This window comes from Cardiocondyla obscurior, linkage group LG01, assembly GCF_019399895.1.
Source record: "Cardiocondyla obscurior isolate alpha-2009 linkage group LG01, Cobs3.1, whole genome shotgun sequence".
NCBI classification, from domain to species: domain Eukaryota; kingdom Metazoa; phylum Arthropoda; class Insecta; order Hymenoptera; family Formicidae; genus Cardiocondyla; species Cardiocondyla obscurior.
Genome location: NC_091864.1, coordinates 13,382,370 through 13,406,123, shown reverse-complemented (window position 1 = coordinate 13,406,123; position 23,754 = coordinate 13,382,370). Strand labels below are relative to the sequence as shown.

The 23,754-nt window shown below is 43.1% G+C and overlaps 1 protein-coding gene and 1 long non-coding RNA gene across 3 annotated transcripts in view; one reads left to right on the top strand and one right to left on the bottom strand.

The window, feature by feature from the left end:
• Positions 1-23,754, bottom strand: part of LOC139106284 (uncharacterized) — an 82,196-nt gene that overhangs the window by 17,143 nt on the left and 41,299 nt on the right. The gene's annotated exons all lie outside the window — the stretch shown is intronic.
• The window catches only part of LOC139106263 (opioid-binding protein/cell adhesion molecule homolog), a 173,992-nt gene continuing 169,922 nt past the window's right edge, over positions 19,685-23,754 (top strand). The window contains exon 1 of one of the 2 annotated variants that reach the window (XM_070662871.1): positions 19,685-20,004. The gene's annotated coding sequence lies outside the window, so the exon portion shown is untranslated. The remainder of the gene's footprint in view (positions 20,005-23,754) is intronic. The other variant, XM_070662894.1, reaches the window with a different exon arrangement.

Genomic DNA, 23,754 nt, shown 5'->3' with positions numbered 1-23,754 from the left:
CGAATGCAATTTCAACGATTCAGACGGGACACCACCGCGAGAAGTCACGTTGCAGCGGCAGCGGCGTCACAAAAATGCGCCACGAAGCCCTACGAATCGTCCCTTTTTTTTTTCTTCCTCCCCGCCGCCGTGTTTTAACGTCGTGTTTCCATTTCGCAGTTTCAGAGGCGAATTCACACGGCCTGCCGGGACGTCGGATAAAGCGGGCGAAGTGAAGCAAACGGGATACGAAGCGCGAAAGGAATATATCAATATCGAATTAGCGAGACTCCACTACTGTCCACTGCCGAACGGCGTGCAGCGAGCTGGGCCAAGTGAGCGTAACGACTTTTTAATAACTCCGTGTGACTTCGATTAAAATTATCGATTTTTCATCACCCCTGCTGTTATAAACCGCGCGAAAATAGCACGCGCCGCGATTAAAAGATGTATTTGCTTTAAAAACCTTTCGCGCGTAATTTTAGCCCCGAAATTGAAATCCAATCGTCGCATTTTTCCAAGTTAAGCGGACAAATATTCGGCGTAATCGCGAAAACTCGTCGCGCGTAAATGGCGGATTCGATATTCATGAGACGTGTCGCCGCCGCACTTTCGCCCCGAAGTTCGATGTCGCGGTGGATAGAAATTAATTTTCGATAACGACAGTTCGACCGGCCGAGTGCGTACGATAAATAATCGCGCGCCCCGCGGTCAACACGCACGGCTCGCGGTCGTATGTATGCACGTTGTTTAATCAACGGTCATTGTGTCGCCCTCGTGATATGGTCTGCTGCAGCGTTATACGTGAATTACATGCTGTAGATCGGTCGTATCGCGTAAAACGACGCGAGCTACCAGTTGTAATCTACAAACATACGGTGATCTGGATAATTCGCCCGGTCCGCACGCACGTGAGCGTTTCTGCTTCACGGCCAGCCGATAATAGCGCGAACGCCGACCAAAAGATTGCACCCTCGCTCGAGAGGGAGGGAGGGAGGGGGGAAGGGGGATTATGCGTAGCCCGGTTGAAACGTGGCCGAAAGCGAGATTAAGATTAAAACGTCGCGATATGGTGTGCAACGCGTACAGCGGTGCGTTTAATTAATTTACGGCTGGCGGCGGAAAATCGCGCGGCGGATAATTGAGTCGCGTCGAATAAATCGGTCGGTTGAACCGATGCGTATCTTGAGCATTAAACCGGTTTATTTCGCGTAATTTCCCTTCTCTGAAGAGGACGGGAGAAGATTGCTCTCGCTCGTTCGCGAAAGTATCTGGGAATTCGCGCGTCATCAGAAAGGCTCGTTAGATAAACCCCGGGGAGACGGCTGCATCTCGACGGCGCAAACACGCAGTGGAAGTCTTCAGCCGCGTTCGTCGCGGAAATGCCTCTTCGTCTGCCGCGCGCGAAAGCGGAGAGCGAAATTTATACATTACGCAGCGTCATCGTTTACTTTAGCGGAAGAACATAGTGAAGCGGCATTAAAGTTAACGCTTACATCCACCGCTAGTCAAATTCTCACGGAATTAAACGGGCACGAAACAAAGCGACGGTAAATTGCTGGGGAGCGTTCGTCAACGGACGGTTCTTCTGACTCGTTGTTCTTCTGTGATAACGTGTATCTGCATTGTCAGAATTTCGCATGGCCCGAGAGATGAAAAGTGCAGTGGTGTCGCTTAAAAATTCTAATGGAAGCGAACGGCCTGGGAAATTTCACAAACGTACGGTAAGCATTGCATGAATAATAAGTTTATAATAAAGCTTAACATTCGCCGTGCATTCGTCGTTTTTGTATCTCTTTATCCGTTATCGAAACATTTTTGTTCCACTCTATTCTGCATATTTACGTAAAAATACAATTACGCTCGCGCGCACATTAATCAAATTGAAATGATCGCGTGATTTTGCACATTTCTGATTAATATGCCATGAAATCTAATGCAATTAATAATAAACATTCAATATATCAGCTTTCCGTTATTCGATTATGTCTGATTAGTTGTATGTACCTCTAGAAACTTGATACTCATATATTTAATCATATATTTAATTGGAAGGTTTAATTAATTGATATAGATATAGATATAGATTAATAATTGCTAATCATTCGTAAAAAAAAAAAAAAAAAAATTCCTGGTATCGCGAATAATTCAATAATGAATATATAGTAGCTCGGATTGCTCGTTAAAATTTCCGCAGGCATATTAGAAAACTACTGTGCGGTAACAAAGTGCCGTTATACGGAAAATGGGAAGTGCGGAGGGTTTAAAATAATAATAATATAAAATATATTACAGCGAGTAATAAGCGATGCGGCGAATATTCGTGGGGTGCATGCAGTAACTCCTAACTTTTATTAAAGTAAGATCCGGCTCGAATTAAGCTACGTCACGAAAATTCCGGCACGTTCGTCGTATGAAGGACCACGTCGAGGAGCAGAGTTTTCGGGTAGACGTTTGTAAACGGCTTTAAACGACGTAATGGCGCGAGCGCGAGCGAGGGCTGAGCTGCTTGATGAACGAGCTTAACTCATTTAACATCGCTTACTGCTAAACTGACGGTCAAACTGAGATACCGTGAGGCTTTCTGGGACACGTGCGCGGGTACTGCGAAGCCTCATGCGGGCGTTTGTGTGCACAACCTGCCCAACTGAGAGAGCGCACCAAATCCCGAATGATGTCCGTGTCTTAACTGTGCAAATCCGCGCCTTTCCCCTCTTGCCGTACTCCCTATCTCTCTATTTTTTTCTGACTGCCTCAATCGCGTCTTTTACTCGTTTCATAATCAGATTTGTTTCTTGAAAGATACATTCAGTAATTCTCTCGCGGATTCTATATCTTGAGGACTGTGAATAACAATTAATTAGAGCCGCAGGATTTGTATGTGCTCGAAATTCAAGCGAGGATTTCAGAAATGTTGCGCGTTGTAAATGAAGATTTAATGTGCACCATCGCGATAGATATTAAACGCGAAATGATGTCGAGCGATATTTATGGAACCGGTGCATGGGTTGTTTAGAAATTTTGAGGACTCTCACTGCGCGAATTCAAATTCAGGTCGCGATGCTCGATCTCGTATAGCCGCGGTTACTTTTCCGGCCGGCCCTTAAAACTTGACGCGAGAACCCTTCGCCTCGTAAAATCGACCTCAGGTATACCGACGGTCGCAGTGGATGTTCGGTGAGTTATGTTAAAAATCGGACAATTTACCGTTCCTTTCGAGACAACGGCCGCGAGAGCCGGCGTGAGCGTGAGAGAGTAATAAATCGTGAGATTTCGACGGGATCATCCTCATTTGGCCGATATAATATCGCTCGTTTGTCACGCATATTAAGGCCAACGACGACGAGAGAGGCGAGTTGGCGACGGGCGCGAAATTTATCGCGCCTGTACATTCTTATGCGAACCCTTCGCCCTTCAGACAACGGTGTGCCGGCCCCCAATCTCTTAGCACCCTTCTCCACTCGGCGCGCCACTAAATCCTGAGTCCAAAGTATGCCTTTATCTGCGTTCCAATTTCTAAGCGACGTGATAATTTTTGCGCGTCGTCGTAATTCGCATCTCATCACATATAGCCATTCCCAAGGATGCATCGACCGTATTCGTGAAACGTTCTCCCATATCGAAGTTTCCGCCTACGACACGCCAGCGTGAAAGAACGAGGGATGGAACGTCGGTGATCGTGGAGCAAGTGCCGAAGGAAAGGAGTGGGATTCGATCTTACACGAGAGGGTTATTGGTAGGACGGGATTAATCGCCTTCCGCGGCCGAGGTCGCGTATAATTAAATTAAACTTCTCAAGAATTTCACTTAGCGGCGGCAGACAGGACGCCGATGTGTTACCGATTCCCGACAATGAACGCGCAACGGAACTTGGCGCGTACATCAGGTGAGCCACGTGTCCCGACGTATAAAATTGCGCGCGCGACGGCCTTCTTACTCTTCCCTTGCCTCGCCTCGCCGCCTTTGCCCGTCGCTCCCGGACGGGAATATTAATGAACTCGAGATGAAATACCGTAGATGTCGACCGTCCACCGCGCGCGGTAATAAAGAGCGACTACAGACGATCGTTAAATTACAATCACCGGTGGAATGTTACCTGTCTTGTTGAGGGCGAGTCCTCCACGGCGATTAAACTGCTTAGCTTTTTCCCACCCTCCTCCCGACTCGCTCCCATTTATTTCGACGCGTTCTCATAGCGCGCGGACGCGGTTATAAAATTTCGCATAATAATTGACCATGTACAAGCGGTATAAAAGTAGCGGGTCCGCTCGTTTCAACAGCGGGACGATATTTCAGAGAACATTCGACCGTAAGCACCCAGCAGACACGTTATAATTGGCAAATTTTTCGTAATAGCGTCATTACGGTAGCGAATTAGCGCGCGTGGAAGTATCCCGACGTGAAATATCGAAAATTGCAACGCGCCGCCCGCTAATTTCGCGACTAATGGAAACATACTTGCATACATTGTACCGCACTCACCACCGAATAATTAAATGACCGACGGGGTCGAATTTTTCCAACAATTCGTATTTCTGCTTGCCAATATTATGCACCAGCTCGACGCCGCGTCTCGTCGGGAGCCCGCGTCGACTCGCTCGTTTCTCGTTCTTTTTTTTTTTTTTTTCTTTTATAGGGGCCCTCCGTTTTCTATCCGCCTCTTAAACTCTCCATATCAGTTCCCGGAGGATAAGTGGCACGGCAATCAGTTAAAGTCGTCTTAACTTCCGAGCAATTTGTTCGTTATGTTCGTAGATCGAAGCAGAAGGATGTCGAACTGGCTCTGGACGTAATTTAACTTTGGCACTGGACGGACTTCCGCGATATGCACGCTCCGGAGTACCACCTGCGGCGGGTTCGGAGGTTTGCTACTTTGCTGCGCCGAGCGAAGTGCAATGTTGCGCTACACCGCGGTCTCTTACTGGAACGCTCGACTCGCCCCGATTTTTATTCGCTTGCCATCCAGCGGTTGAGTTTGAGATATTCATCGAGGTACATAAAATAAACTAAAGTTGCGCAAATGGGTCGAATTAGAAAACTTTTGGAAGAGGATTATCGGTGTAACGTATCTACGGAAACTGATATTTTATCACAAGCTAATAACGTACAATTTTATGCATTTAAAATAATATAATATTTCAAACTTCTACTTCAAATATTGTTTTTACTAAATAACATAAAGGAGCACCATTTCGTTTTTGTATATAGGCGAAAAGATTAAATAAATATATTATAGTCAGTAATACCCGGACTTTTAATTTGTCCTATTTCCTGTGTGTTTTATTTCTCCGTAATGAAAGGTTTATTCCGTTTATATTCCATTTTCCGAAGCGACAGAGAAGCGTACCTTTTACGAAGATTTTCCAAGAAAGAAAATCTCTTTGAAATTTCGTTGTTTCATCGCTTGTATCCTGCTCTAACTACACTCCGGAGTCACAAACTTGCGAGATAACAGCATTCGTAGCGGTGCGCTGGATCGGCACGTTCTGAGACTTTGCGGAAACTTTGTACGAGTTTCAGACGTTGTACTAGCTTTTTAAAAGATGTCATTACGAGATCTTGTTTTTGCACATATAATTTAAAATGTTACATAAAAATTATTCTCACAATTAATTCTCCAAAAAAAAAAAAAAAATTATGTAAATTATGTTCTTATTAAAAGTATATTACGTTTTCAAAAAAAAAATTCGTTAATTTACTTTTCCGCAATAAATAAATTGTTTTCTCAAATTATGTTTAAGAAATTAATCTCACAAAACAAATGTAATTAAAGTACATTAAAATATACATTATTAACTTTATCGCCCAGCTAAATATTCAAATGTAAGCTCCAAAAGGATCTAAAATAGATTAAAATTCTGTACCAGAAAAAGATCGTATTCGCTCATTTTTGTATGCGCGTTGGGGAAAGAAAAGCTGCAAATTCTCTACAGAAAATGAGCCATAAAAGAGCGTAGTAGCATTCTTAAAAGGGATTCACGGACCTCTTTTGCAGGCCATCTCTTCAAAATCCATCATAATAATATACGAGCGGTTATTTTCATAATTACTGCTGCTCATTCGTTAATAAAAATAAAAATAAAAAAACTGCTAAGCTTTTTCATCATCGAAAGAAAATTAATTAAACGACGTTACATTGTTAACATAACTATTATAATTAAAAAAAAAAAATTATAATGCTACTAAAATACTTTAACAATAAATAAATAATGTAAACATATAAATTTAATTTAATATTAATTTTAAATTAATTAATATGATTATACGATAACACGTCAGCGTCGACTGTTTCCGTTAATCGACAGCTATTATTTAATTTGCGTTCGGTTTTCACGTCACGAAATTTCTACCGTTATCCGTTCGGAGATAAATGTGATTGTCAATATATCTATGCGCTTCTGTCATCTCCTTGACAGGTTCCTCCGCCAATTTGTCGAATATCAGTTGTTATACATACACATTGGTTCCGCCAGCCGCATTCTGGTCAGCCCGTGTCTTGGTCCCGTGACACCTTAGCTCGATATACCGAACGTACGTTGAATCTTGCCAAGCTCGCAGGATAATTCGGATTTGCAGACGCGTACACGTTTTTAATATACACGGGGAATACCATATAATAAATATCGATTCGATATGCGTGTGTTTCTACCCACAGACCATGCAAGCGTGCTATCAAAACACCGCTGTTTTGTCTACAAAAATATCGCGATGACACTAAACCATAAATGGAAATTGTACGCTTTCGCGCTAATCCCGCGCAATCTCTCGCTGAAAAATCGCTGACAAGTAGGACGTTTTATCTGGCGCGGCTTTAATGTAAGTTCTCAGATGACTGGATATAGCCGACGCTGGTATATATAGCGAACGGCGCGCGTTACGTCGTACTGTAACGCGTGTTTGCAACGGGATCCTAACAATAAGTTACGTCAAGCACGGTGAAATAACGCGCCTGCACGTCCGCCTGGCGATTATCATCGACGGCGGAGAGCAGCCGGCCCATCCTTTAGAGCCGATGATTAAAGAAAACCTCGTTCGCGCCGGCGCTTGTATGTTATTGTCGATCCTATCCCCGCGTGCGAGCCGTTCGCCGGCGAGATAAGCTAATTTTAATTATCTCGCGGTGGGAGCGTGCTATTCGCGAACGGACACGTCCGTTCTAGATAAGGCCGAATAAATGGGATTCGAGGCATCTACGGTTATAACTATGTGAGAATCGTCGGCGGTACGCCACCTTCTCTTCCTCTGGTTCGGCTTACCGGCACCCGCCCGGGAGTTTATTGAAATTCTATGCGGCGTAGGATAAAACGTACTGACTTCTACTAATCGCCGCCATTAGTCCGACGTTACAACTTCACGGCGGGCCATTACGGGGGCCCGTTGTTACTGGCGGCTGCCGCCGCAGCCGCCCGGCCGCGTTTATTGGCCACCGTCTGACTATAGCGCGACGTTTACCACTGTCCGACTTTATTCCTACGATCGCGGAAATTCCCCGTCGCCCGTCGATACCTATTATCGATTACGCTTAATACCCACCGCCTAGTTGCACTCGCTTGCTTTTAAGCGTTGGCGTAAGCGTTCCTACTGGCAAGCCAACAAACCGGAAGGGAAACCCCGACGCTCATTTCCCGTAAAAGCTTTTACCTTCTGCAACGGCGGCTCGCCGGTATTTTATGTCATTTATAGCCGGCAGTTTTGATGGCCTACAAGAGAACTAACTCGACGTGACGTATTTTTTTTTTCTTTTTTTTGAGATAGAGTAGCCGTCCATTCAATTATTTTACATAATTATGTTAAAGTGATGTCCGTACTTTTACGTGCCAATAAATAAAGTAAGTTTTCAATCGCTTCCACGTACGAATGCGGTTTCTTCGCAAAAATCGATCTGGCGTTTTAATTAAATCAATAAAATCAAGTAATTAAAGGCGCGTGATGTGCATTCTTGAATATTGACTGTTCGATGTGAAAGAATTGCTATACCTTGCCTAGTGGCAAAGGGAAACGAGAGGGAGGGGAAAACTCGGACGAAGCGATTTATGAAACGATCTCGTCGTCAAACTTTCCTTCGCAACTTCTTCGCGCCGTATACCTTGCCGCTTAATGAATATAAATCGTAAACGCCGCGCTAACTCGAAGTACCTTTGATTAGTTACGCAGGTATGCACCTGCAACGAAATGAGTAAACACCCTTCGCCGTAGCAAACTTTATTCTCCCCCCCTTCATCCGCGCCCGCGTCAGATTTAAATCCCAAACGCTGAATACCGTATAAATTTCACCGAGATGCGCGAAACACTCGGAGGACGGAAAATTATTGACAGCACCGCGAAACTATATCCGTAATAATAATAATTAAGTAACGCGGCGGAGTAAAATAAAATTATGAGGAGTAACGAATGGAATGATTAGAAAGAAACAAAGAGTGGAGTGCAATATTGGACTTCGCCGAAGGTTCTAATTGTCTCGTGAAGAATAGCGAGTCATTAATTACCCCGTCGAAAAAGCTTTTCCATTGTTAACCGTCGTCAGTGCAGTCGCAATGTCATTGCTCGTAGGAAAACTCTTAATTATCAAAATGAATAACGCACGAAAGAGGATGTAACAATTGAAAGAGCAGCGACGCGACTGATAGAACGAACGAAGACCGCTCGCTGATCTGCGAACAACGTCACGAGGCATCGCGAAGACAAATATGCAAAGCGTCCGATATGGTAGGATATTAATTTTAATGTTGGTTAATGAAGAAGCGTGGTGAGAGTCCATTCGAGTCTCGCGCATGGAGAATGCCCCGGTCCGGAATTTACACCGGGAATTTGTCATTTTATCGATCTCCTCGTTTCGCGACGCTCGTTTCGCGGCGATACAAAATGCACGGTAACGCGTGTCCTGGTAATGGGTCACAGGATTTTGCGCTTTTTTCTTTTCTTTTTTTTTTTTTTTTTTTAATTTGCCGCTTAACTCGGAATATTTCATAATTCCGCGTGTATCGCGTGCGAAACGAATTATCGAAAATCCCGCAACAGGCTGGCAATTTAATAAGAATTACTTTTGCCCCGTTTGTTTTTTTTCCGTTAACAAACACGACACGATGTCAACTGTGCCGTTGTCGGGTATATTACATCATATTTTTTTTTTCTTTTTTTTTTTTTTCTGTACCCGAAGTAGCGCATAATATCAAAGCGCCATGCATTTCACTCGCGATATTTCAAGCGTGAAATTAAAATATCATTCCACCTTTAGCGTCCCTATTTTTTTGCCTTGCGTACTTTTGTCTTGTGTACTTTCTAATATATACTGGTATATATGCAGTGCATCGGAATCTGCATCCCTCATTTTAGTAAGATTTTCCTCTCTCGCTCTTTCAACGTAAAGAGTTTTTAAATTAAATTCCTCGATTGAAATGGATGGGTTATAGGTCATATTTATCTACTTAGAGCCGTACAAACGCGAGAGTTAATGCCATTCAGCGAGTTCGCACTAGGCTATCTCCTTTGTGACATTTAAGAAATGTATTTTCTCGCTTGTGCAATTAACAGGGTAACTCAAGTACCCCGTTCCGAAGAAATAGTCAACGGCTCTTGTTGTATGTTACACGGTAAATGCGAGCGCGTCTTGCGACATCAACATCCCCGATTACCAGCCCGCGTTATATTCTATTGTCAGAGATACTACATTTCCCAGAATAAAATAAATTTTTATCCCACTTCTATTTTTCTCTTTTCCCTCTTCCGCGTGGAGCAATTTCTCTAACGAATGACTTGGGCCGCATGACGCAGCTACGTATGAGCGTTCCGTGTGCGGCAGTCGGAGTAAATTTTCCGTAATATTCCGCGTCGCGAAACGTCGCCGTGTACCATGTCAGCGGTCCTACAACAACATTTAATACTGTAGCAAGCCTCACAGCCTCGGCTCTCCGGTACCAGGCTCAGATCAATATCCCGTAAAGGTCATCTCACGAAAAGCTACTGTATTTTTGTTCTATGAAATCGGCGGTATTTCGGCACCACTGTGACATTAGTCCGACTACCTAACACTCCGAGCCAAATTTTTTTTTAAGTATTTCGATTATTTTCGTACGAGATCAATGTTTCTTCGCCATTTCGCTCGACGTCTACCTCACGTCGTCGATTACAAATTTAAATATTTCGGATATTTGAATTATCGAAATTTACATTTTACGGAATAATCGAATTACGATGATACAATTACTCGTCTTTTAATATTCTACAGATAAATCAATTTTAAATAGGCGATCGTAAAATTTGATAAATCTTTTCTCGTGACATGTATTATGTATATTTTATGTTAGTCGCATATTAAATATTTGTAAAAATATACTTACGCGCTATTCTACGCTATTTTATCTTTGCGTCGTAATGAACGTCTATCACGGTTCCTTAAATATCTCTTTAAGAACGCACCTAATTCTAACTTGAATGAGCAACTTGCTGAATAAGTTCGTACATAAAATTGAGATTCACAGGCCGTGAAACCAAAGGAGCCCACTGCGTCAAATTAGTTCCACTGTAACTTTTGCTGCTCTAATATACATTTTCAACCTGGTCGCAGACACGTCTACGTCGTTCCGCTCTACGTAGAGATCAATTTTCAAACTACCGTAATTTTGATACTTAAAGTCATTACGCAACCATTAGAAAACTCGACGTCTGTTACAATCGGAAAATAAATTTTCGGCGCTATACGTATACCCCTATTGTCCCATTAATGCAGTTTTGGAACTGTAACAATTATTTAAAACTCCATTTCTCGTCAGCCACAATTTTACTAAATAATATATGCGCATGAAGGATCTATTAGAAGCATTTCATCGTACCGCTGATCGCATTAAATTGTCGAGTACAATTTCACCACGAGTTACGTTGTTTGCGGGGAAAAGCTTCAAGCAAATGCGGATCCCGCTCTCCTCTCTTTCTATCTCTCTCTCTCTCTTTCTCTCTCTCTCTCTTCATTCCGCTTCCTCTCTCGATGTACTAAAGAGCAAGATCATATTCCAAAAGCCGGGCAAGCAGGGCGCCGTGAATCTTGGCCGTCGGAACAATGGCGAAATGGCACGTATACCACGCGTCCGCGGTAGTAACTTAAATGTGCGTACATTTACTTTCCCTCGTGATTTATGCCCTTTAACTGCGGGGTTATAAATGGCCGAGTATTACCGCGAATATACCGAGATCTCGGGATAAGCCCAGGCTAAATGCTCGTCCGCTCATAGGTCCGCATCATGCAACGTCGATGTTCATTCGCCGTGGAAGTAATATCGATTGTCGCGGTTCCTTCATCCTTCGTTCGTCCAATTATCATAATGTTCACTTAATTGGTTGTTAGTTTCTACGGCTTCGCAAACCCCGTTCCGTAGTGCCGTCTCAAATATATCGTTAAAATGGAATCTATTTTTCAGGATATTGTTTTATTTATTTTCTCGTTTGGTTCTTTTTATTCTTTTTTTTTTATATTTATTGTCATTTTGCTAAAGTTTTTTTTTTAGTTAAAATACTGGTAAAAAACAGATCTACGTGATTACAGTTGAATAAACCAATTAACTAGATATTAAGTGCAAAAAAAAAAAATCCTGAATAATATTTATAAATTATCGGGCCCTGCATCGTTCTATTTTCGCTCGCTCGAATCGATTTCTTCAGACTATCCAGGTTAAGGAATCTCATCGTGCTTGCTCGTTCTATAATGCCGCCAGCCGATTGTTCAAAGGGTAACTCGTTTAGTTGTTGAACAAGGCACGAACAAGAAAAGACAAGGAGAGAAAGAGTAGCAGAAATGAAAGGAAAGTAAGGATGCGGACCTCCGATAAGCCTCCGGGGGTTCTAGTTTTCTCAGAATCAATTTCGTCCATCGAAAAAATACTCTTCTAGATTGCCGGACGTGGAGTCTGAAGGGCGATGTTGGCACGGTAATTGCGCTCCTCCAGGAGCGATAAAGTCGTTCGCAGGTGCAACCGAATTTCTTGCTCTGCCAAGTAAATTCTCTCTATCTTTCGCTATCTCCTTCCCACCCCTCTCTCTTTCTGAACACGCGTTTGTATTCAATTTTATGGGATTTATAGAACTCAATCAAGTCGGACATTTTCGTAATTTTATTTGAGATTGCTTTCTTATGAGCGAAGCATATCCTGCGTGGTTGAAGACGCATTACAACGTGTTACACCGGGATGTTAGATTCCACGTGTTAAACGTATTTTGATAGTAAAACAAACTTGGGATCAATATTTTGATAGAAAGCGGTGGGACTCAGCTCAAACGAAAGTTCGGAATTTGAGGCTGTGATATCAAAAAGAGAGAAGATACGTCTGTTCGACAATTATATCGCTACTTCTAGCTTTGAAGCTGCCGCCGAGGCTTACTTATACACAGCTATACATATACGTAATCATAACACTACGTGAGACTTCAATAAAACGCCGCGCTGCAATGTTATACGAAGTTTCGTCGGGACGAGGGTTTTCGCGTAAAGTCTCGCTCGGCGAAATCTCCGGAAGCGCTCTCGTCTTCCCGCTGCGTGAACGAACACGGGGACACGTTATGCACACATATACACGTATGGGCCATCTGTAACACGGCGCGGTACTCTTGAATACGACGAGATGGTGCAGGAAGAGAGCCCGAGTCTCGTGGCTCAAGGATGCGGAAAGAGTGACTAGGTACTCTCGCTTGTCGAACCGTAACGTCATAAGTTGCAGGTAACCGTACTCCTACGGGAGTACGTTTACGCCTGTCCCTCCCTCCCTCTGCCCTACCGCTCTGTCGTCGTCCAGAATCACACCGGGGAAACCCGAGGATAGCGGAGGGTTTGGACTTCTCCGGGCGAATCTCGAATATCTCGAGGAGAACGTTGCTGCTGCCGTAGCTTTCGACGTCGCGTATTTTTTTTTTTCTTTTTTTTTTCTTTTTTTTTCTTTTTTTTCCCCCGGCCACAAAAATTCCTCCGCTCATCCAGCAGCAACGTTAAATGAGATTACTCGTTCACGACAACAATATTGCGTGACGAACTGTAACACGCACCACCGTCATGCTCTCTTCTCGTTCTGTCCGTTCCTACGAGACAGAAATTTATTCGCTGCAACGACGATTTATGGCCGGAAAAATCTTATACAAAATTTATCTTTAAATTTATTTATTGCACGAAAAAAAGAGCACGTTGATAAAAAAAAGGAAATAAATAGTTTTATAAAATTGTATAAAGTTGCGTGATTACCGGCGAGTGTCTTAGTTTGCGTAGAATTTGGTTTTTATTTTTAGAAATATATTATCCGCGTTTGTCTAGCTCCAGCAACAACAATCTCTAAGATGCGTTTAGACGCGCTCGAACTGCAAACACGGTTTTTCAGCATAACTACACATGCTCGAAGAGTTTCGCATTGCTAGAATACCAAAATCCGCGTGCAATGTCTCGACGATGCCGCGCGATGCGTTGCGGAAGCCGTCAGGTATTCGGCAAAGCGGCGGGCGGTAAATTTTCCCGGTGAAATTCGATGACCTTTTCTATATAAAAAAATAAAAAAAAAAAAAACAGCGTGCATTCCTATTCGACGGGATTGTGTTGCACGATTCGTTTGCGTCGCATTTTCAAACATTGCGAAAACGCTTTCGGCTCGCTTGTCATCGTGACCGATGACACATCAAAGCGTAATTCAATTTCTCCATTGCGACTTACAATTGGCTAATCTTAACGCGCTACCTCGAAGAATAAAATAGAAAACGGTAATCGTGTTAAAAGAGGAAATGCAATATAGTATTAATTTTATTTTAGAGTGAAGCAGTCGATATCAGACGCGCTAAATTTTACCTTAATTTTTCGTGTATGCTTTTTCTGTTTATGTACTTTAAATGAAGCATGGTACATTTCTATCACACTCTTGCTAAAGGATCACTTTTAACCAAATAATAAAATTAACTTATTGACGTTATTTGATCAATCTTTCTCTCTTCGTTGCATTATTTAAACGCGATGCAAATGTAATATAAACCTAATAATCCTTATACATAAATGTGTGTAATCATAATTGATTGAATCGCGAATTTCGAGGGAATTCAAAATAACAAGTACCCGGCAGCTGTTATCATGTATTTCGCGCAATTTATAACTGTGAAAAATAGCGAACCGGATTTGTTATAAAACGTTCTTTGTTGCGCGCGCACATTTCCGTCGCATTCATCCGGTGTCGGTGTCGCGCGCAAAAAAACAAAAAAAAAAAATAAAATAAAATAAAAAAATAAAAATAAAAACCAAAGAAAAAAAGATATAAAAATCCCATTCTGCCACTCTCGTCAGGGATAATGCGGGCGTTGATGAAATGAGCAAGCGATTAAATAAGACTGTTGACGCGCCAAATAATGTATTGAATTTATTATTGTCCGCGATGAATTTATCAATCCTTCGTGCGATATGCGACGTGGTATCAATTATGAGTTCTAAATTAATTATTAATCCTTATCAGTAAATGAGGGTTTAAACTATGCCGGTCGCCGACCACAGTCGCGCGTGGTTGTTTACACGGAAACGTACGAATGAATGCGGCGCAAATGTGATGCACATTCGCGAGCGGCCGCGGGATAACGCACATTTCAAGCGGCAGAAGAGGGGAAGCTGCATACGTTACCACCGCGCCAGATCATTCTGTAATAAATTGAAAAACGGCAACGTTAGTAGCGGTCGAATTGCTTCCGTCGCGTTGTTCGAAATTCGCAGCTTTATAAACTAAAAGCGCGCCGCCGCTTCCATTGCCGCCCGGCACCGATAACATCATTACCGATCGCCACGCTCGTCACAGAGCCGGAACGTGTTTTTGTTCCGACCTCACGCCGGATAATGTTAATACATAATGCATCACCAACGTATATCTTCATTTACAAGCGAAATTAATCATTAATTCGGATTCAATAATCGTTCTCGTTTGTACGTACGTCGAGAGGTGTCAAGTGCGCCGAACGAACAATGCGCCGTGCATTTATGCACGTGGCGTCACGGTTATATTATACATGTCAAAAATAGCTTCACCCCATTATGTCATAATGTCTTTTTAATATTCGACGAATTTGCAACGGAGTTATTAAATCAAACGCGGTAATGAACATTAACAGTTATCACGCAGGCAAGCTCTGACGCGCCGCCGTCACGTTTCGCTTAAATCACCTCCAGATATACTATATTTATTCGCCATCGTCAATTATTACGATTTTTATCCGTCAAATAAATAATTTCCGCGCGCCTAGCTTTCGCATGGTGAAATAACGTCACAATTGTGAGGTTAAGCGGTTACACGGTGTATTGGCGTACGCAAATATCAGGTCACAGCAAAATTAAACGTCTGGCTAGAATGGAGCATTGTTCGATCAGCGCTCCCGGCGTCGGGAGTTATCACTTTTCAAGCAAATTTCAAGAATCAATCGTCGAGGACCGAAACATTCATCGAGTTGATTAGTTATAACGGGACGGCGAAAGATTTTATTTGCCTCGGGCGGCAGCGGATCGAGATATCGGGACGGCGGACGAAGTGCTCGCATCGTCGTTGGTTCACGGTGGTAGTAGGTCGCACGTGTTCCCGGGCGCAACGAGCGCACGTGTCACAAGTATTTCGGAGTCGGGAGCGGGCACGTAATAATTCGAAAAGTGGCGATCGCCGTTGCCGTTACATTCGGGGTGCATCGTCCGGGTGTAATTGCAACGCGTGGCGCGGCGTTTGCCAGTGAAATCGTTGAATCGTGCCGAAAGTTTCGCCGCGCAGCTAACCCGGTGCGAGGTGCGGCTTGCAATTTCGGGGCGCGACAATGATTGCGCTTGCAACTGCTGCGCTTGCAGGCACACACGCATACACGCCTACACACTGGCGGAATTGCGTTTAATTACACCCGCGGCCTGTGCATGACGAATCATCGGCGCGACGGTCATAAATAAGCACCACCAGCCCTTCCTCCCCCCCCGTGCGCGCGAGAGAAAGTATGCGAAAGTGACGCTGAGATATTCGCGTCGTTTATCACGAAGAGGCGGCAGCTTCGCTTATTCCGCTGCTCGGGGAATGTTTGCACGCTTTCGCGGAGTTATCGATAATTTTTTTTCATAATGTATCTTAACTTTTCGAAACTCCATGAACACGTTTCCAAAGACCGAAGTTTCGAACCCCATTTAAAACTTTTCAGTTTAATAATTAAGTTGTTAAAAATCGAACTGTTTCAATGTACACCGGGAGTTTCTTTCACAGTTCAGTAAAATTGAACACTGAATATACTTTATATTTATTACAAAAATTAATTACGTTAGAGTAATATTAAAATATTTCGTTAGCTAGTTCACGCTAAATTGTTTATTTCTTGGTCTAACTGACCGACTATGTCGATCACTTTTAAAGCCACCGCTGCGAGAATGGGTGACGCTAATTGAGACAAAGCATCACGCGGGGCGCCTCGTAGTACGCGCATTAATAAATCACACGTGAGAAAAAAAAAACGTAAGCGCGGACGCGAATCGATAAACGTGAACTCAGTATTGATGTTACGGAGAACCTCTTTAACCCGCAAAACAAGGTATTGACGATCCCGAGCGCCACGAATCGCGGCGCCCACCGGAATAATCTTATTAAATAAGTATTCGAACTTGTCGAAAATCCAATAATAAGCCGCGGGTGAAACAGCTTCCAAGCAAACGTAACCGACGGGCCGTAAGATCATACCGTATTCTCCGCAATTTCTAGGCAATTTCCGCACGAAATGCTTCGTTGGGCAATTACCTGATAGTACGAGTATTATTGAGATTTTCATATGAGCCACACTTTTACAGTATCGAGCACACTCGAGCTTGAATCGTTCTTGCCTTTGTAATAATTAATTTTTAGTATTACATAATAAATTTAATTAAATCAATTTAATGAAGCAAAGCTTGGCCATGTGAATGTCGCATGTATAAATGGGAAATTATTAACTCTGTCAAAGGTAGCATGCTTCAGTGATGAAATTAGTAAAGTGCCGTCCCGCGTTGAGAATAATTTTTAAAAACGCATATTAATATAAAAAAATTTCATCGTTTATTGATCTGTATATTAAGATTTTTTATGTCATTAATGCCATGCGTATATTAAGATCCGTGCATTTTTCGCAATTTAATTTGAAACCGATTTCAGACATTATTAAAATAGAATAATTATCTATTAAAGTATCCATTAAAGTAACACCAAAGATAATGTAATGTTGAGCTTTAGTCGGAGATATATTGACGGCTCATGAATAATTAATCAATATAAAAAAGATATCTTTATTTATCTCGAACGGTAATGCATGATGAATTGGACGAATTTTCGTCGCCGAGAGCTCTATAAATTTCGCTTCTTATTTTATTTTAAACCGAGGTAAAGAACATGAAATGAGGCGCCCGCGAGGTAACCCCCTGGCATAAAATTTAAACGCAAACCGTACGCGTGCGCCGTGAACAAATTGTGGAGGGTAAAGGCTTTATCATTCTTGAGCTAGTTTCTGGTCTTGCCACAAAAGAAATCCACCAGTGACACGAATAAAGCGAAATTTTCTTCCGACTCGATTAACTTTTTAATTTAATAATCAGATATATATATATAATAAAACGCACGGTGTTACGTTCATACGGCGAGCGTATCAGAAAATTATATTATCCGAGTCGCTGTACAATTATTACTAGCTAATAACGAGCTTGAAAAGCTAGATATCTAAACGTTTTTCGCCGCGAAACTAGCTTACTACGCATACTTATAATATGCGTGTACTTATAATCTGCGCGATCTAACCAGCTGTAAAATCAGAATAACTAGGCGATATTCCACTCGGGTATATTGAAGGAAAAAATTTTGCATCGATTTTTCTACAAGAAAATTTCAATTTTCGTTTGTATTATGCGCGTCCAAAAGGCTTCCCTGACAATATGTTGAAGCTTCATCTTCGTCTTGGATCAATATATCCGGACACAGAAGCCGGCGGCATTTCGATGAGATACGAATGCTCAAACACGCGCAAGCGATAGCTACGCTGCGACTCCGTTCCCATAGTCGAGAACATAATCACAGATTTCCTAGACAGTCGTAAAATCCTTATTAGGTATTCGGCCCAGCTCGGTGGCGTAATCCACGGTGGGACTATAATATCGTGCTAATATTATGCATGGTGAATCGCGCAACTCGATATTCGCATGCCACACGTATTACACCAGCGCGGCGGGACGCGCGCCCTTGTCCGGCCATAAATAAGGAGCGAAGTAGTATTAGCCAGTAATAAGCTCCTCGAGTTTTACGAGGGAGAGGATACACTTGCGAATAAACCGATCCGAAACGGCTAATTCATTTACACGAGATTTATACCGGCGAAATCCTGTTCCGCCGCGAACCCCGCATTCGGCACGATGTCTATATTACGGAGGCGTACCTGTTCTGCCGAGTAAATAGTACCCCCGTCGTATAATTTGCAGTACATACAGATCGGAGGAAATAATTTTTTTTTTTATTTCTTTTTTTTATTTTCCGAGACACGCCAGCGCAAATTTGTTTTCATACCTCTGCAAATGCGCGGTAGTCGCGATATCGACCGGCTGACTAATTGCGAGGAGCTTTTCCAGAACATTCGTAGAAACGCGATAATCACGAAGAGCACGAAATTTTCGCCCGTAAATGCGTGCTGGATATAATTGGATGCCCAGAAAAATGGCAATGTTACCTCCAATATTTTATAGAAATCGGTCTCGACTCCTCGACGCCAGGACTGCAAGAGAAAAAGAGAGAGGGAGAGAGAGAGAGAGAGAGAGAGATAGCAACATAAAGACGAATTTCGCGAAACGCGAATATAAATATTTTCTCATCGCGTGATACTCGCTATTATACTGATCGTCAACTGGATCATCTGTCACCGATTATTACGTGCGCTAATTAATTGAATAAGTTTGAAACGGAGCTCGAAAATCCCGCGGCAATGCAGAACTTGTTTCATAAGTCGTTACAAAGCCCAAACGGAGCTTAATTCGTTACCATTTTCAATATGATTATCGTCACAAATTCAATTACTCAATTAAAATTTTTTTCGGATATCGCACTTAAGCTAATAATCCTTCATTAAATCTTACCATAATCGCGTATCATATATCGCTTTCGTCTATATCGTTTTTCAACGTTCGCCGCGGACGCGATCAATTTTTAATAAAATATAACGCCGTATCTCAATTATTCCACTCGTACCGCGCAACGTAATCCTAAAATATACGCATAACTCCCTTGCGATAATAAAATCAGCATTTAAACATATTTTTCCCCCGGGGGGACTTCTCGGGGTTTCCCGTGTGGCTAACAATAAGATAATTCTTCGGGGGAATTTAATTTTCAGAACACGCGAAATATCTTCACCTATCCGTCCGAGCTATCTATCCGGTCGACCTCTATCCGAAGCCTTCACATATGCGCATATCCGGCCCCCTCGTGCCGGGAGAGCTCGTGGCCTTTAGTTCGGGGCGAACGTATTAAGCGGCGAATTCTTGGCGACGTTCCGGGGGCTGCATGGCGGCAGTATTTTCCCTCGCCGAGCGACGAGTACCTGTCCGCCGGCTCTGCCGCCGGAGCTCGACGTGGGACGCAACCGTAGGACCTGCGCGTTCCGCCGGCCTGGCGGTTCAGTCGCTTCTACCAAGCGGCACTCACGTTCCGCGTCCGGACCGCACGCGCCTTTGCCGCGCGCGCGACTCCACCAACCTCTCCTCCTCTCCCTTTCGCTCTCGTTCTCCCGACGACCGCAGCATCCCGCTGCGCCCGAGAGCACCCGGATCAATCGTGGGAATTCTCCGCGGGCTGAATCGCCCGAGAGGTATCTCTCTCCCGCCGTATATCGATAGATCTCGCCCCGGCAAGCGTTCGTAGAACGGCGGCGATATGAAACGGCCGGCGAGGGCCAACAGTGTTGTGAGAGGAACACCAGCGTGGTGACAAGTGATCAGTGGGTAGAGATTTTCCAGTTTTTAGTGCTACGCCAAGGGGGTTCTTTTCGTAAGCGGCGACCTAACAGGTGAGTCCCTCTTCTCTCCGTGCTCTATCAACGCGGCTTGTTTTATTTTTTTTTTCTTTGTTTTATTTTATTTTATTTTTTTTGCATCTATAAGCGTAATAGCATCGACTAGAAGATAAACGTGTTTCGTAATAGGCTTGACAAACTTCGTGTACACGAGCGGGATACGTATGCAGTAAAGAGCGACGTCGGGAAAGTGCTACTTCCTACGGCGGTTCGTGTTGACGTAAACGAGCGGGCTGACTCGACGGATCACGTGTATTATATCTTCCCTCGGTAGTCTTCACGCGAATATATATCTATATTTATTCATAGACGTGACGAATGAAGACCGAGGGAAGATTTCCGCCCCCGTTACAACCCGGTGACTTGTTCGGTAACATTCCATAATTATACAAACTTCGACGTATCGTCGACGTATAAGCTGGTGACCCAATTACAAAGATTGCTTATCGCTTTGTAAGTCGCTACACATCGACGGACATAGAATTAATTTAGTTAATTACACGGCGCGATGTGTACAAGTTTAACATTCGGGGGAGGGAGAAAAAGATCGCTGCTCGAAGATAAACGCGATCGTAACGTCGAAAAGCGATTCCAAGTGGCCAAAGTCAATATGTGCCGTCCTCCTTTCGCGGTTGATGAACGTGATACGTCACAATCGATCATGGCGTGTCGCGGCGACGTCATTCAGAACGGAGGCGCCTTTCTTTTTCTGTCGCTCGTGAGTAACGGGCCGCGCATCCGCAAAACAATGCGCTCAACCGATTAATTCCAAGACGCTGCTTAACGTCGTAATTAATCTCCTCGCCGATCGGCGATTCACGCGCTAATGACTGGTACGAATTAACACGCGGTTGTGTACGCATCGTTTCGCGATGCACTTCTAATTATCGCACCGCCGTTTCCGTCCCTCAGGAATCGCGTAAGCTTTGAGCCGCGGGACGCGCGTCATACATTATTCTCGATCTTCGTTCGCCGGCGAGGCGGTTTTAACCCATTCCACCCCTTAGTTATGGCAGACTCGGTCGTCTATTAATAAGGACGGAGATCTCCGGGCCCGCCTTTGTTATCAAGCATCATGTCACAGTATGAATTGCGGCGATGCGGCTCCAGAGCCACTGAAACGGTTTCAGTAATGAATGGCCGATAGTTATGGTGCTTGTAGAAACATCAGCGCGTTTCATTCCGACTCTACGACCCTCTTTCTCTTCCACGGATGTCACCACGTTTCGTTACGCAAATTAGTACTCTCCCTCCCTCGCCCGTTTCCTCATTATTTAATGTTAACTGTAATTTATTCTAGCTTGAATTTAAGCGTTAAAAAAAATATTATTAACTTGACAACAAGAGCTAAATACGTTATTACGTTGTACATCAGTTTAATAAAAAATTATTTAATTATGCGTTTTAAATTCAAGGTAAAATATCAAATTTTTTTTTAAATATATACTTGCGAATAGCAATGTGGATTGTTACAAGTTTAAATTTATACGAAACTCAGAGTAAACTAAAAAGATCCGTAGCACGCGTAAGACTATTTGCAACATCATATACGTTTGCATCGAATCAAAGATCATAAATCTGATAATCGGGATTCTAGTGTGATAACAATGGAAAGTTTTGCGGCGTATTAACCACTTGATAATTAAGAGCATGTGTTTTGCAACAATACAAGGCAGCTAAAGAGTCGAGCGAGTTAATTAACACGCGATATGAACGCATTCGTCAGGAATACACATCCAGTTTGAAAATCATCACTCTCAGCAGAGGAACATGACGTTCATCCTAATTACGTTATAGCTGGCTGACTATAAACGCGGTTCATATTCGATATTTTGGATTATCGTTACGCATTAATGTCGAATTGAGCGATTCTTGACGGTATACTTTTTTTTTCAATCTTTATCAATTTATTTTGAATTATATTTTAAAAGACATCATAATTAGTAGCAGCGGGTTAAACGTAATTAATAAATATCGCGTTAAATTGTTAATTTGACTTTGTCGTTGTTAGCTCATAACAAAATCCGTTATATTAATATTACGTATGTACATTTGTAATATTGCTAATGGAACGTATAATCTCAAAATTATATGCATATTGATTAAATATTTAAGACTTTCATAGCACAAAAATTTATAATTGAACAAGGTTAGATGTAAAGCGAGGAATATATGAATGAGTTAGGGGAAATGTCTTTCTTTCCGAAAACTGTTCACCTTAATGTGGAAAAACAGAGAGAAAGAGAGAAAGAGAGATCAAGGGGTTAACAATCGATCTTCTAGGATCGACGAATAGCGCTTAAAATTCAAATGCCAATTCAATGGCTGCGTTGCAGTTACGACTACTATAACGATGTAACATCAGCATTGGGAAAAAGGAATATAAATGAGAATTATAATACATTTAGATGCGAAGAATAAGAACAAGGAGCGCATTAAACCTTTCACATTTCAACAAGAAAACGTTTCTTTTTTTTTTTTTAGTTCAATATCATTCGACATTTGAATCGATATCTTTCTGACAGATGCGCATGAGAGTGAGTCAGCGAGAGAAAGAAAGGGAGAAAGGGACATTTAAATAAAATAGAAGAATATGAAAACAGGATATTGATCAGATGGAAGAAGATATAAATTTTAAACGTCGTGCAAGTCATGTTATGAATTCTGACATATTGCTAAAACAGCGCGCACGTTGTTATTTATGCAGAATAGATTCTCAATAAACATATTTATTTAAACAGACTGAATATTTTCCTACCCGACGTTCTACATGTACAACAACTATTTATTAATCAAAGGGTTTAAGCGGCACGAATAAAAACCGCGTCGCGTAACGGAAAAGGATCGAGTACGCCGCGCCGTCTCATCATTCCGAGCATACTCGCCACGTTGAAATGAGAATAGGGAAAGACGGAAGTAGGATGCATACAAAAGATGACTTACGCGGCACGTACGGCGGCGTGCACGAAGATTCATGAACTGATTTCGAACAAGCGCCGACAAGGTAACTTCGGTATTACACGTCGCACACGCGCGGCATCCGAGCCGTGCTCGCATTTAAAACAATCTCACATGACGTAAGTCGCCCGTCTAGGGCGGAGGGCGAAATTCACGAGAGACGTATATGAGATTGCATCGTGGCGGAAGAAATACGTACCGCGACCGACGACTAAGATGACAATGGAAGCTTGAAATACTCGCCGCTCTCCCCCGTGCACGCGGGAGTCCACGAAAAAATTCGATAGTTTCATTCCATTTTTACGGTGCCGTAACACCGAAGATTTCATCATCGCGGATACGGACGAGGAAAAGACGCGGTGGTCTGAGATGGAGGGACGGCGGCGGGGATCAGCCGAGCGGAAAGCTCTTTCAGGGCGAAATACACGCGGCTATGCAAATACCCGGGGGAAGGGGAGGGGAGGGGGGGAGCCGGGGCATTCGAAAGGAGTGGGATATGCATCTGGGTGAATGCCGGTACCCCATCGACCTTATACGCGGGGCTACAAGTAGCTCGTCTAGGCCGATCGACCTGCATCCATCGTCGTCGATATTTTATACGATCGGGCGAAATCGATCGCATCGATCAAGGGGGCGGTGGTTGGTGCAAAGTAAAAAAGAAACGAAAGCGAGCGAGAGATAAATCTCTGGGCTGTGAAAAGTTAAACAATAAAAATTCCTCAAGTAATATTGTTATCGCCGCATTGAATGCGTTGGTGTACGCAGGGCAGCTTTTCGAATTTCGTT